The sequence below is a fragment of the Musa acuminata genome, chromosome BXJ2-1 (assembly GCF_036884655.1).
Source record: "Musa acuminata AAA Group cultivar baxijiao chromosome BXJ2-1, Cavendish_Baxijiao_AAA, whole genome shotgun sequence".
Classification (NCBI taxonomy): Eukaryota; Viridiplantae; Streptophyta; class Magnoliopsida; order Zingiberales; family Musaceae; genus Musa; species Musa acuminata.
Window position 1 is genome coordinate 39,470,622 of NC_088338.1, and position 15,336 is coordinate 39,485,957.

Genomic DNA, 15,336 nt, shown 5'->3' on the forward strand with positions numbered 1-15,336 from the left:
TTGTCATATCTAACTTAAAAGGGGTCGTGGTGTTGTAATTAAAGTGTTGATATTTGGCATTGCAGTAATGAAAATTCCCTTTAGTTATCTACATCCGTTTTATTGTATTACTTTAAGTAATGTTTTATTGTATCTACATCCATTTTATTTGTATTTCTTTGTTTTGTAACATTTATTTTGCCAAGTCTCTTTGTTTTATTCTTTTATTGCGGTAAAAGGTCCTGATTTATATAAAATAAAATGAAAGATCATGATTTATTTGGATAATTTTTTTAGTAATTAATAAAAAAAGATTATATGAGAATAAATAGCAAAGGGTCTTTAATTATATATTATTAAAATTCATGAGTCATCTTTATACATTTAAGAGTAATTTGAGATATGAGTCATTTTGAAGAGTATCATATATTTAAGAGTAATTTGAGAAAAAAAAGGTAGTATTTGTGTAAATATATTTTAGTGAAAAATGAGTTTGAACACTTTTGAATTATCTACAATAATTAACTTTTAAGAATGTGCATTTATATATACTTCAATTCATTGGGTAAGGTTTTTTTGGAAGTAGATATATCCAAGTTGCTTTCGGAAAAAGAATCATCATTCAAATTTAATTTATTAAATTTAAAATAATTATTAAAATTATTCAATGATTAATAAAAAATAACATAAATAGATTATTCAATGATTATGGATCTATTATTGAAAACTTGATAAGCTTTAGAGATAAAGGAGTATTCAAGAAAAATAAATTTATCGGATTTTACATTAAATTTTTTAAGATATTCTTGTCATTTAAAATAAAATATTTATAACCAAAAATTTTAAAATATGAGATATTAGGTATGTTATTGTTGTTAGGATCGTAATGACACTAAGAGGGGGGGGGGGGTGTGTTCAATTAGTGTTATAGTAATTTTATACGATTTTAAGGTTAGATCGATAAATCTGTATCAGAAATACATTTAATCAAAAGTGCGAGTGAGGGTAGTGAGTGAAGTAAATCAATAAGCAATAATAAAACAAAGGAAAGAGAAGAGATGCAAATATATTTATAATGGTTTGGTCTTTCTGACCTATGTCTACTCCCGATCCATTTCCTTCGAGGCCATTGATTTTCACTATCGATCTTCTTTCCAATGGGTGAAGATCAACTATCAATGTTACAACTTTTTTGCTTTTAACTGGCTTAGGAGAGAACATTCACACTCTCTTTTTTATAAGATCTCTCACCTCCTATAACTTAGAATCATCTCTAAACTCAAGAAGGAGAAAGAGACTCAAACATTTCTCAAAGAGAGAGTTTAAAACAACACTTTTGTACTCAAGAATTCATGCTCCATTAAGCAAGTACGAGTGGGGTATTTATAGACTCCAAAACACTTCAAGAATAAAGCAAAAATTCAAATCCTCAAAATTTTGGGTATTGGCGGTACTACCATCGGCACTAGGTAGTACTACCACTGTAACGGGGCCATAAATCAACGCTCTCATGGTACTATCACTAGCTTAGGTGGTATTATCATCGCCCTGGGTGGTACTACCATCGCCCTGGGTGGTATTATCATCGAAATCGTCGAAAAAGCATAAATAGTACTTTTCGACTGACTTATGTAGTACTACCACTTGGGCCTAGCGGTACCACCGCCCAAGCTTACTTTAGGTCACAAATTTAGCCTTCTAATAGGCCTAATTCGGTCCTAGTTCAAGCCCAATGGGTTTCTCGATAAGTTGGTATGGTTTCGACCCAATACCAACTCAATTTGAGCCAAAAAGACCTTGATCACGACTTTAACAATCCAATTATATATCTGACACAATTATGAAGCTTTCAACACATTGTACGCCATTCCGGCATGTCATCTGATCTTTTGGTACTTCGTCCAAACCTCTGGCACATCATCATTTCCTTCGGCATATCGCTTGATCTATTGGCATATCGAATTTCTCATGACATCTGACCTTTTAGTGTAATACCCGATCCTTCTGGCACGATGCTCGAACTAATAGCACGAAGTCCAATCTTTGGCACATCAACTAATCCTCTGACTTGACGTCCAATTTCTAACATGACACTTTTCTCGGCACAACATCTAATTTTCTTACTTTGATAATTTACTCTTTGATGGTTCGAGTCCGTGATCAAAGTATTTCCTACATCACTTATCTCAAAATCATATTAATCCATAAACTCACTAATTGATTTCATTATCAAAATATGAGATTCAACAATTATTTCACAATTCATAAGGAGTTTTAGATAAATAAGATCCTATAAAAATCCTATTCTTGACAAAACATGTTGTGTTAACGGTTTCGGTCCAAAAGTATATATTAAGCATAGTCCTTGTCATCTCTTGTAAGTTCATATTCTTTCTCTCAACAACTCCATTTCGTTAGGGATTTCTTGGAGTGGAGAAATTATGGTCATACCTATTCAAATTATAAAATTATTAAAAAATAATTTTTAAATTCACCACTATAAATAGAAGAAATCTTAAAATATTTTATTTTAAACTTGTTTATAAAATTTGATAAAATATTTGAAATAATCATTTTTATGTGCCGAGAAGTATGTTCAAGTATATCAATAATCATAAAAGTATATTTGCTACTTCATAGACTTATGATATCAATAGGTCCAAATAAATCCATATGAATTAGTTGTAATGGTCTAGAGATACTTCATTTTTGGGTTTGAAGCTACTCCTTATATATGTTCCTAGTTGGCATGCATCATAAATTTTATCTTTGATAAATTTAATTTTAAGCATTTCTCTTACAAGTTTTTTTAGTTCCAATTTATGAAATTAATTTCATTAGCATGTCTTAGTCTCTTATGCCCAAGCCATGCATCATCATTTAAAATCAAAAAATAAGTTGCATTACAAAAATCATCCAGATCAATAATATAAACATTATCACTTGTTAAAGCTATCATGTATTTATTCTTATTTGGTATTTATATGATGTAAGCATGAAATTCAAATTTAACATTATATCTCTCATCACAAAGTTGGCTATTGCTTATTAATTTATATTTCTAACCATCTACCAAAAATACGTTCTTAATTAAAAGATTTAATTTGTTACTAATATTTCTAATACCAATGAATTTTCCTTTATTATTGTCTCCGTAGGTAACATATTTTTCATCTCCACTAATGAGCTTTGAGAAGTTTGTGGGATATCTAATCATGTGCCTTGAGCATCTACTATCAATATATCATCTTTTGCTCTTAGCTCTTGTTTGGAGACGTACCTTCAAGAATAAGAGGTTTGTTCTAGGTATTCATTTAACTTTGTTTCTTTTATGGTTAGATTTATCTTTTGGCTTCAAATTATTTATGGTTTCTTTATGAACCCAAACTAATTTGAGATGACTATATTTCTTAAGAGAGCATGTGTAAGTATAATGATCAAACTTTTCATAAAAGTTGCATTTAACTTTAGGAGAAATATGTAGTGTAGGTCATTCTATAAATTTAGTTGGCTTTTGATATGTGCTATGACTTGTGAAATCAGTACATTCTTTTCTAAATACACATCCTTGTTTAGTAAGAATTATATCAAGTGACTTATATCCAATTTTAAAATTCTTTAATGTTTGTCGTAAAAATATGTTTTCCTTTTAAAATGATTCTAGTAGATCATTACTATTTTAATTTTTCAAAATTACTCCTTTTAAAATATGCATCCTTTTAAAATGACTCCTTTAAGCAATATTTTAAATTTTCATTCATGACAAGTCATTCTTTATATTTTTCATAGCAGGCAATTCTAGTGATTTTTGAATTAACTTACTTTTAAGTTCAAGATTAGATAATTCTAAATTTTCACATTTAGTATAAGAAGTACAAGATATTGACATATAATTATCATATTTATTTTTTAATATATCAAATTCATTAGCGAGTGATACATGATCACTTTTTAAGAAACTATATTTTTTACTAATCTTTTTAAGTTTACCATATAATAGTGAAATGCTTTAAGTAATTCATCTTAGGATCTAAAAGTTTCTAGAGAGCCAAATACCTTATTGTTGAAAATTATTAAGGCATAATTTGCCACTTCTTCTTCATCATGTGCTTTGTATGTAATTTCATATATAATTAAAGATCCTATAAATTCTTCAAGAGGAAGATTATACAATTCTTTAGCTTCTTGGATTGCCATTATCTTTGGATTCCAACATTTTGAAAGAGACCTTAAAATCTTACTCACCAATTCAAGATTAGTATAGTTTTTATTAAGAGCTTTTAATCCATTGACAACATATATAAAATGGGTTTAATGTCACTAATAAATTCGCTTAGCTTTATTTTAAATAACTCAAAACTATAAATAAGAAGATTGATTTTAGATTCTTTTACTCTATTGTTCCTTCATATGTGACTTCAAGGATATGTCATATAGCATATGCAGGTCACAAGTAGAAACTCGATTAAATTTATTTTTATCTAAAACATAAAATAAACTACTTATAGCTTTAGTATTTAAAGAAAATCAAACTTGACAATATTTCATAAATTAAAATCCATAGAAAATAAGAAAATCCTCATTTGTATTTTCCTAATCCGTCTTATTGAATATGGGAGGACACGTGATGAAGTGTCCCTCTTAATTGTTTAAAAATATCATTTATTTTTTCTTAGGTATTAAATCAAATGAGAGAATCTTACTTTAATACCAATTGTTAGGATCTTAATAGCACTAAGATGGGGTAAATTAGTATAATAATATTTTTAACCAATTTTTAAACTTAATCATTAAATCAACACATTTTAAAATTTTGATTGATTAAGTTAAAATTGTAAGTAAATAAAATACAATAAAGGGAAGTAAAGAAAGACAAACCAATAGGCTATCGGCTTTCACTATCGATCTTCTTTCCAATGGATAAAGATTGAGTATCCTTATTATAACTTTCTTTTTTTTCAAAATAACCTTCATGTTCTCTTTTTACACAAGATCTCTTACCTCCTACAATTTAGAACTATAACCAAATCAAAAGGAGAAGGAAACTTAAACTATACTCAAAATGAGAGTTTATAATACTTTTATTTCTTAGAAATAGATTCTCCATCAATCTAAGCCTAAGTAGGGTATTTATAGGCCCCAAAAGGCTTCAAGAATGGAGTTAAAAATTTAAATCTTTAAAATTTTTCAGGGTATGAGCGATATTATCACTAGCACTAGATGGTGCTACCACTATAACTAGGTGGCTCTTGTGGTACGATTGATGGCCTAAGTGGTACTACTATCGAACTAGGTGGTACTTCCATCGGTATAGATAGTACCACAACATCAAAAAAAACATAAATAGTGATTTTCAATTGGCTCAAGTGGTATTATGACTTGGGCTTGGTGGTACCACTACCTAGGCCCAATTTAGGTCAATGATTTGGCCTTTTAATAGGCCCAATTTAGAGCTGGTTCAAGCCCAATGCTTCCTTGACAAGTTGCATGATTTCGACCCGATACCAATTCAAATTGATTCATAATGACCTCAATCAAGACTTTCATAGATCAACCATACATATGACATATTAACAAAACTTTCGGCACATTGTATACTATTCTAGCATGTCATCCGTTCTTCTGGAACTTTGTTGAACCTTTGGTATATCATTATTTTCATCGGCATATCGCCCATTCCATTGACATGTTGATTTTCCCACGACATACAATCTTCTAGCACATTATTTGATCCTTCTGGCATGATACCCAAACCTATAGCACAAAGTCCAATCTTTGACACGTCAATCAATCCTTTGGCTCAACGTCTAATTTTTGGCACGATAATTTTTTAACATAACATCTGACTCTCTTTTTCGATAGTTAGCCCTTTAGTGATCCAAGTCCGTGATCGAAATATTTTGGACATCACTTATCTCAAAAATATATTTAGTCCAATAAACTCATCAATGAGTTTTATCATCAAAATCTAAAATTTAATATATACAACTTATCAACTTCCTTGGGAATAATGCCGAGATATTTGCCTAGTCATTGAGGGACATGCTAGGCAATGATTCGGATGTCGCCCAACATCACTTGAACATCTCCAGCAAAGCCTGACCTATGAAGTAGAGGCATCATAGGTTCGCTTTCGAGCACCAATATGCAATTAGTGATGAGGTTAACAGGCTTTTAGGAGTGAGATTCATTACTAAATTCTAGTACCCTAAGTAGCTTTCTAATGTTATATTAGTAAAAAAATCTAATGGAAACTAGAGAATATACATTGATTATATTGTGTTGAATCTTAGATTTTGATAATGAAGTCAATTATAATTTATTTGATCTAATCTATATGTTGAAAAAAGTGTGTAGGATTAACCATGATGGTAGTAAGACATAAAGCAGGTGTTGTGCTAGAGTCAAGATCGAGATCTCATTGGGAGTTCGAGAGTTCGACGGAAGTCCGGACGTTCGTCAGAAGTTCTGTGAGAACCAACCGAGAAGTCCAGGAGCTTACCATAGAAGCTCGTCGGAACTCACCAAGAAGATCGTCGCAAAGTATAGGAGCTTGCTGGGAGTCCGTCGGAACATTGCCGAGAGTTTGTCGGATGTTCGTCGGAAGTACGCCGAAAGCTCGTTGGAAGAGCAATTGATGCACCGGAATATGAAGTGTAGTAATCATATCTTAATTATCATAGTTAGAGCATAAATTAAGTTAGGATTTGGAGGTAATCCCACTAACTTAATTTGGGGTCAATTGGGCCCTAAGTTGGGCTAGTTTGGGCCAGATTCAAGACCCAACCAGGACCCTGAATTCCCGGTCGACGGTGGCACTACTTGGGAGACTCGGTCTCTCAAGAATTCTGGGCGGTGGTACTGCCCCTGTCAGGTGGTGGCACCATCGGAAGTTATTGCTGCTAGCGGTGGTACCGCTAGAGCTCGGTCTCCGAGCTTTGTCATATAGTGGTATCGCCCAAACTGAGTGATGGTACCACCCAGACTAAGCGGTGGTACCGTCCAGTGTCAGGTATCAAGCGGTAGTACCGCCCAGTAATTGTGGTGGTACTGCCAGGACCTCGAAAATCTAGGATTAGACACTTTTTGGCTCCATTTTTGAAGCCATTAGGGCTTATAAAAACCCCACCCTTTTTTGCATGAAAGGGCACAAAACTTATTGGCTTAATCTTGAATTCTTGAGTCTTAAATTATTGTAAAAGTTAGAGTTCTCCTCCTTTATCTCTTAGCCTTGTAACCATCCAAGAAAGAGGAGTGAGACTTGTAAGGGTTCATCTCCTAAACCCGGGAAAAGGAGAAAGTGCTATAAAGAGGTGTTCGGTCTTCACCTATCGAAGGAAGGCCTTTAGTGGACGCTGGTGACCTCGTCGGAGGAGGAATCCGAAAGTGGATGTAGGTCACATTGATCGAACCATTCTAAAACTCGGTATACATTTACTTTGAGCAACTTTCTTTTATAGCAAACTGCCTCTCCCCCTTACTGTGCTTTAACTACATTTACATATGCTTTCAAGTAAACACCTTCTGAGATTAGCTTTAATCGTACGAAGACTTTGCGAAACCGACGCTTTTCATTTGTGCAATTTACATTACTACAAATCACCTTAATCTTCTCTTGCACTTTTACGAAGGCTTTCAAGTTTAAATTCTTTCCGAAATAGATTGAATCAAAACCATTCTTGTTGGAATTAGTTTTAATCGAAACAAGTTTTTTGAAATAATGAAAGTTTTCTGCTGCACTAATTCACCCCCCTCTTAGTGCCGCTCTTGATCCTAACAATTGGTATCAGAGTAAGGTTCACTCTCATTTGGTTTTAAACCCAAGAGAGATGACATTTGCCGACAATCTAGAGGGTCATTCAATTACACGTCCGCACATGTTCAATGGGATAGATTATGCATATTGGAAGACTAGACTAAGGATCTTCCTAATTTGAATGAGTTTTGAGCTTTGGAACATTGTCGAAAATGGTTTTCAAAAGTCTTCTCTTCCAATGAACAATTGGAATGAGTTGGAGAAGAAGGCTTTTACTTTAAATGCTAAGGCTATGAATGCTTTGTTTTGTGCATTAGATAAAAATGAGTTTAATCGAGTATCGATTTGTGAAACGACTTTTGACATTTGGCACACACTCGAAGTGACTCATGAAGACATTAGTAGAGTGAAGGAGTTAAAAATTAATCTTTTAGTGTATTCTTATGAGTTATTTCAAATGAAACCGAGTGAGACCATTAGAGATATGTACACCCGATTTATGGATGTTGTCAATGGTCTAAAAGGACTTGGTAAAATTTTCTCCGATTTTGAACTCGTTAATAAGATTTTAAGACCCATTCCAAAAAGTTGGGATCCTAAAGCAACGACCATTCAAGAGGCCAAAGATCTAAATAATTTTCATCTTGAAGAACTAATTAGGTCACTAATGACCTATGAAATGACTTGTAAAGCTCATGAAGAGCTTGAGGACACCCTTCCAAAGAATAGGAAGGACATAGCACTAAGAACACAAGAGACAACTTGAAAGAAAACTCAAGTAATGAGGACTTTGATGATAACTTGACACTCTTAACAAAGAAGTTCAAAAGATTCATAAAAGAAATAAATTTAAAAATGATACTAAAAATAAATTTGAACCTAAAAAAGAATAAGTGATATGTTATGAATGTAAGAAACTAGGACACTTCAAGAGTGAATGCCTTCAAACAAAGAGGAGGCAACCAAAGAAGAAGACGCTCAAAGCTACATGGGATGACTCAAGTGCTTCCGAAGAAGAGGAGCCAACCAACACCGAGCAAGTTGCTCACTATGCTCTAATGGCTACTGTAGATAAGGTAACAAGTTCATTAGATGCAAATTTAACTTTCGATGAGCTTTCAAGTGCTTTTCATGAATTATTTGATGAATATAGAATTTTGAGTAAAAAGTATAATTTTTTTAAAAAGGAACATGCTTATCTTATTAGCAATTTTGATAGAGTCAAGATTGAGAATGAAAATAGTTTAGCTCCCTGCACAAAATGCCATGATTTAGAAATACTTCAAAAGGAAAACTTGCTACTCAAAGATACCTCGAAGAAATTTTAGGTTGGTAGCAAGTCCTTGAGTATGATCCTTTCCAACAAGGGTCACGTTCATAGGAAAGGCGAAATCGGATTTGTAAGTAGTTCTCACCAAAATCCAACCACCTTTGTTAAAGGCCCTATCTTGCATATTTCACCCCAAAATAAATGTAACTTTTGTTACAAACTTGGACATATAACTTATCATTGTCCATTTAAGAAGTGCAGTCCACATAAGTTGATTTGGGTTCCTAAAGGAACCGTAAAGAATTCTATGCAAAATGTTAAATTAAGCTGATCGATTTTTGAGGCACCCAAGGTCAAATGGTTACCTAAACATTATCATCTTTTGTAAAAACGTGTGCCATCATAAGCTAGGAGCAAGAGATGATACTTTGATTTTGGATGTTCAAGACTTATGACCAAAGATCCAAAATAACTCATAAAACTCTCTAGCCAAAATAATAAAAAGGGGATCATAAGAATTAAAACTATTAGTTATAAAATAATACTTATAAGATCATGATGTAATAATTATTTGAAATCTTGTGTGATAAACACTTGATCTTGATCTCTTAAACTTGAAAAATCTTATGCATAAGTTCCCTTTCTAACTTCTTCCAGATTTCTAAATTTCTAGGATACAATCCTTCCTAATTTTTTTTTTTTGGATCGAATTCTGTCTAACAAGATCATGAATGTGTTAAATTTTCACTTTCAGACTTTCTTGATCACTCACCTGAATCATAATCTTATAGTGTGCGCAATGAGCTATATGCATTTTTCCATACGAGTTTTTATAATATTTGGATACAAATGATGAATCATGAACTTATAGTATATATTTTTATGAGTTTTGACGAGTTGATATGAATCATATGTATTTATGAGTTCTATATGAGGTTTAGATATGAATTGTTATGATGAATCGTTACGTCAATATGAATCGTGCATGTGTGGTATGCATTTGTGTGTTGACATGAATCCACTCTCCTTATGTTACATTTTGATATGAATGCGAATGAGTAAATTTTGTGAGCAGTACTCATTGCCTGTAGGCGGTGGCACCGCCCCACTTGGCGGTAGCATCGCCCAGCTAGAACCTGTTGTAGGCGGTGGCACCGCCCCACTTGGCGATAGCACCGCCCAGCTGGAACCTGTTGTAGGCGGTAGCACCGCCAGCAAACAAGTGTTGTAGGCGGTAGCACCACCTAGCCAACGGTGCCATCGCTCACAACCTGCCTCTTTATAAATCCAAGCTAGGGCCGGTGGTAGAACTGACCCCAACTCATTCTCCACTCCCCCAAATAGCTCCAAACCCCCTTTGAACACCATTCTCTCCCTCTAGCTGCCCAAAAAAAAAAAAAATCATATTTCCTACTAGATCAAGGATCAATCTCCTACATCCTCTTGAAGATCACAACTAAGGTATTCTCTAAATGACATTGATTTCTCTTTTGTATTATCTACTTTTGCTTATTATCTATCTTCATATAGCAATCTTTATGGGTTCTAGAAGATCCTCAACAAAGGGAAGAGAAGATTAGAAGAAAATTAGGACTCCCTACTTTTCGATTCTAATCAACATGCCCTAAAATTTTCATCTATAGAATCTAGACATGTTCATAAGGGAAAATATGTTGATTTAGATGAATTAAGTGATTTAGAACCTATTCAATGGTTTATAAATCTAGACATTATCTTAATTCTTCAAATAAGTGAACCTATCTACCATAGACTTGTTAAGTTATTTTACAACAATTTACATGTAGACGAAGAAGAAAGGGTATCTACTTATATATTAGGACATCATATATCCATTACGGATAGATTAATTTGTGACATCATAGGAATCCCGGTAAAAGAAAAGGGTGTTATTTTAGAGGACAATGGGATGATGAAACAGTTGGAACCACTTACGTTGATGCCTTAGGAACAATTTTTGACAATATTAACTTAATGATACTTCCAAAAAGTTATGAACATTTACTACATTTAAGCACCAAAATACCTCATCACATCCTAACAAGTATTGTTCTCCTAAAGCAATATCATCATGATGAAGTAAGCCAAATGGAACTAGGTACCATGTATTGGATTATGAAGGGACATAACAATTATTTTGGTTACCTAATTCAACAAAACATGATTAAAATATCAAAAAGGGACATGATGCTTCCATATGATGGCTTAATCACAAAACTACTCCATGCCTATGATATTATCATTCCACCCGACGAAGAAATTATAAAACTAGACATATTTAGTATAATAAATAAAAATCTACTTTGATGGATGAGATGTACATTCAGAAATAGTACATGGACTAGAATGCCTAGAAGGACTGATCCCCTCCAACCAGAACCAGAACCCAAAATACCAATATTTAGGGGTAATCAATCTCCTCCAGCTGGTCTCTTTGAGGAATCACCACTAGTAGAGCAAGCACCTCCCTTATCTATCTACGACATAGGGACTCAGATGGATCGTTTTGAACAATAACAAGATTGACTTGAACAACGCCAAGATCAAATCTTAACTGAGTTGCAGTACATTCATCAACAGTTTAATACTTTGTTTAGACATTTTGACTTTCCACCACCTAAATAAGCTGTGTATGTATTTGGAGAGAAGTGGACACAATTCCTCTTTGTTATGTTGTAATCCTATGTTGTTTACCTTAATGTTGTAAACTTAAAATGCTACTTACTTTGATGATCGCAATGCTGTGCTTTGATGCTTAAAATGATACTTACTTTGATAGTAAAATTCTGCGCTAACTACCTTGATGGTTAAATTCTGAGCTTATTTTAATGAATATATCACTCTAAGAATTAGACTTGATATATCTTTTGAATGGATAAATTCCTTAATACATTTAACTGTTGGTATCTATGACTTGATGTATTATGATCATTTGCGGAGTTAGGAATGTTAATTTATCCGAATGCATGAATTTGATATATATCTTTTCTAGACTATCTTTCACTTAATGTATTTCTTGAATGAAACTTTCATGAACCTATTTCATTTTTATCTTCCTTAGTATCAAGTTTACTTCATACCCTTGCTCTATCACTTAATTAATTTTTATACATGGAATTAATTGACAAATGCATCTCTCACGGATTTATCTCTTGTGAATTTTTAATGAGAAATGGATTTGATGTGATGCTCCTCTCATTATAAAGGTTTATTCATGAAATTTCTTTTGTCCTTCATATGATGATTTTTTCACATGAATTCTTTCTTAATAAAGGAAGAATTTTTATAGTTTTTTTTTGTATGAGATGAACGCTTGCAAGCTTGCTATTTTATAATTGATATCTTGCCATAGAATGATGATATCTTTGTCATCTTTCATATTTAAAATATCGTACTTGAAAATGGATGTCATGCCTTGACATCATTTTGAGAATGTTAGATCATGATAGGAATCATGATGTGTGTATTGATAAGTTTAAATGAACTTAACTTATCAATATGTCTCTTGAATTTAAAGGCCTTGAATTCAAGAATGTCTTTTCTCAAGTATGCCATATAGATAGGGAGAGTTAAGGTTAACTCCGTCATCAATTGATTGTCATTATAAAAAAGGAAGAGATAGTTAAATCTTGGATTTTGATGATGAAGTCAATTATAATTTGTTTGATTTAATCTATATGTTGAGAAAAGTGTACAGGATTAACTACGATGGCAGGAAGACATAAAGTAGGTGTTATACCGGAGTCAAGATCGAGATCTTATTGGGAGTTTGAGAGTTCGATGAAAGTCCGGATGTTCGTCGGAAGTTCTACGGGAACCAACCGAGAAGTCCAGGAGCTTACCATAAAAGCTCACGGAACTCGCCAAGAAGATCGTCATAAAGTTCAGGAGCTTGCCAGGAGTCCGCCGGAGTATTGCCGAGAGTTCGTCGGATGTTCGTCGGATGTTCGCCGGAAGTTCGCCAGAAGCTCACTGGAAGAGCAATTGACGCACTGGAACATGAAGTGCAGTAATCATGTCTTAATTATCGTAGTTAGAGCATAAATTAATTTAGGATTATGAGGTAATCCCACTAACTTAATTTGGGCCAACTGGTCCTAAGTTGTGCTGGTTTGGGCCGGATTCAAGGCCCAATCATGACTCTGAATTCTCGGTTGGCGGTGGCACCGCTTGGGAGACTCAATCTCCCAGGAATTATGGGTGGTGGTACCGCCCCTGTCAGGTAGTGGCACTACCAGTAGTTATTGCTGCCAACAGTGGTATCGCCCTTGTCCGGCGGTGGTACCGATAGAGCTCGGTCTCCGAGCTCTGTCAGGCGGTGGTACCACCCAGACTGAGTGGTAGTACCGCCCAGTGTTAGGTGTCGGGTGGTAGTACCGCCTAGTAATGCCAGTGGTACCGCTAGGACCCCGGAAATCCGAGATTAAACACTTTTTGGCTCCATTTTTGAAACCATTGGGGCCTATAAAAATCCCACCGTTTTCTGCATGAAAGGGCACAAAACCTATTGGCTTAATCTTGAATTCTTGAGTCTTAAAGTGTTGTAAAAATTAGAGTTCTCCTCCTCCATCTCTTAGCCTTGTAACTATCCAAGAAAGATGAGTGAGACATGTAAGGGTTCATCTTCTAAACCCGGGAAAAGGAGAAAGTGCTGTAAAGAGGTGTTCGGTCTTCACCTATTGAAGGAAGGCCTTTAGTGGACATCGGTGACCTCATCGAAGGAGGAATTCGAAAGTGAATGTAGGTCACATTGATTGAACCACTCTAAAACTCGGTTTATATTTACTTTGAGCAACTTTCTTTTATAGCAAACTACCTCTCCTCTTTATTGTGCTTTAACTATGTTTACATATACTTTCAATTAAACACCTTTCGAGATCGGCTTTAATAGTATGAAGACTTTATGAAATTGACACTTTTCATTTGTGTAATTTACATTACTGCAAATCACCTTAGTCTTCTCTTGCACTTTCACGAAAGCTTTCAAGTTTAAATTCTTTCCGAAACAGATTGAATCGAAACCATTTTCATCGGAATCAGTTTTAATCGAAATAAGTTTCTTGAAATAGTGAAAGTTTTTCACTGCACTAATTCACCCCCCCTCTTAGTGCCGCCCTTGATCCTAACATATTGATCTCAACAAAGCTTATCCAAAGGATACCTATTCTCTCTCTCGAATCAGTTAACTGGTGGATGCCATCTTTAGTCACAAACTCCTTACTTTTATGGATGTATTCTTGAGCCTCCGCCTTCGTTGCGTCTAGCGCCTCCTTTGCCGATTGGGCCTCCATCTTCACTGTGTCTAGTGCCTCCTTTACTTCCCGGGCCTTTGTCTTCATCAAGTCTAGCTCCCAAGTAATTCACAACATCTCATCCTCCATCATTTGATTGTTCCCCCATACTTCCTTCAACTGCTTAGCGAAGCTAGCTAGGTGTCATTCTGCATCTTCCAACTAACCTGCCAACTCTGTCACTAAAGCCTCCACCCTACTGGCAGCAACATGGGTCAATCCCTTCTTCAAATTCTTAACCTCATCCTAGAGGTCATCAATCATTAAAGGCTGTTGGTTAATTATAGCACCAACATCTCAGACTCGGTTGATGAAAGCCATCACATAGTGATGATGCTACAAACTAAGAACGAGTTAGCATCAGGGGAAAGTTAAAGGAGATCGGCATGAGATGACTCACCACCACTTCATTACTAAAGAATGTGTTAATCTAGACTTTTGAGGGAGAGCAGTAGATCTGCTTCGCCATCCTCGGGTATAGCGATCTACGACAATATTGTTTCGTAGCCATACCCTTGCCCTATACCTTCTACACACACTTGAGGCCCTCATAATGGGGCTTTAATGAAGTTTTGAGGGGCATCGGAAAGATCACCCATTTGTAATGCCATGAATGACAAGGATTTCCCTCTGCACAAGTCTCTCATCGATCATAGCCTCCCCGACCACATGTGGGCGCTATTGGGGAGCCTCCCGGCCCTCGAGCTGAACTCTTAAATATAGGACCTCAGTCACCTATGGGTGCCATAGGAGAGTAGTCCGATCCCAAACAGAATCTTCAAACATATTCGCCTTTTTGGAGTGTAGGACCCTTTATGCGAGGGTCTTGTGTTTCTTCTTGGGTCGCTTGGCCCTATCGTTGGGACCCGATCGAGGTGGATCAACAGCCTTGCTCGGTCACCTTTGGGACTGTGCAAGGCTCAGTAACACCTAATGTCAAAAGAACTATTTCTCTTGTGAATCAAGAGAATACCTTATGGGTATAGGTTGGTTCAATCTTGGTTTAAAGATCAACTTGGACT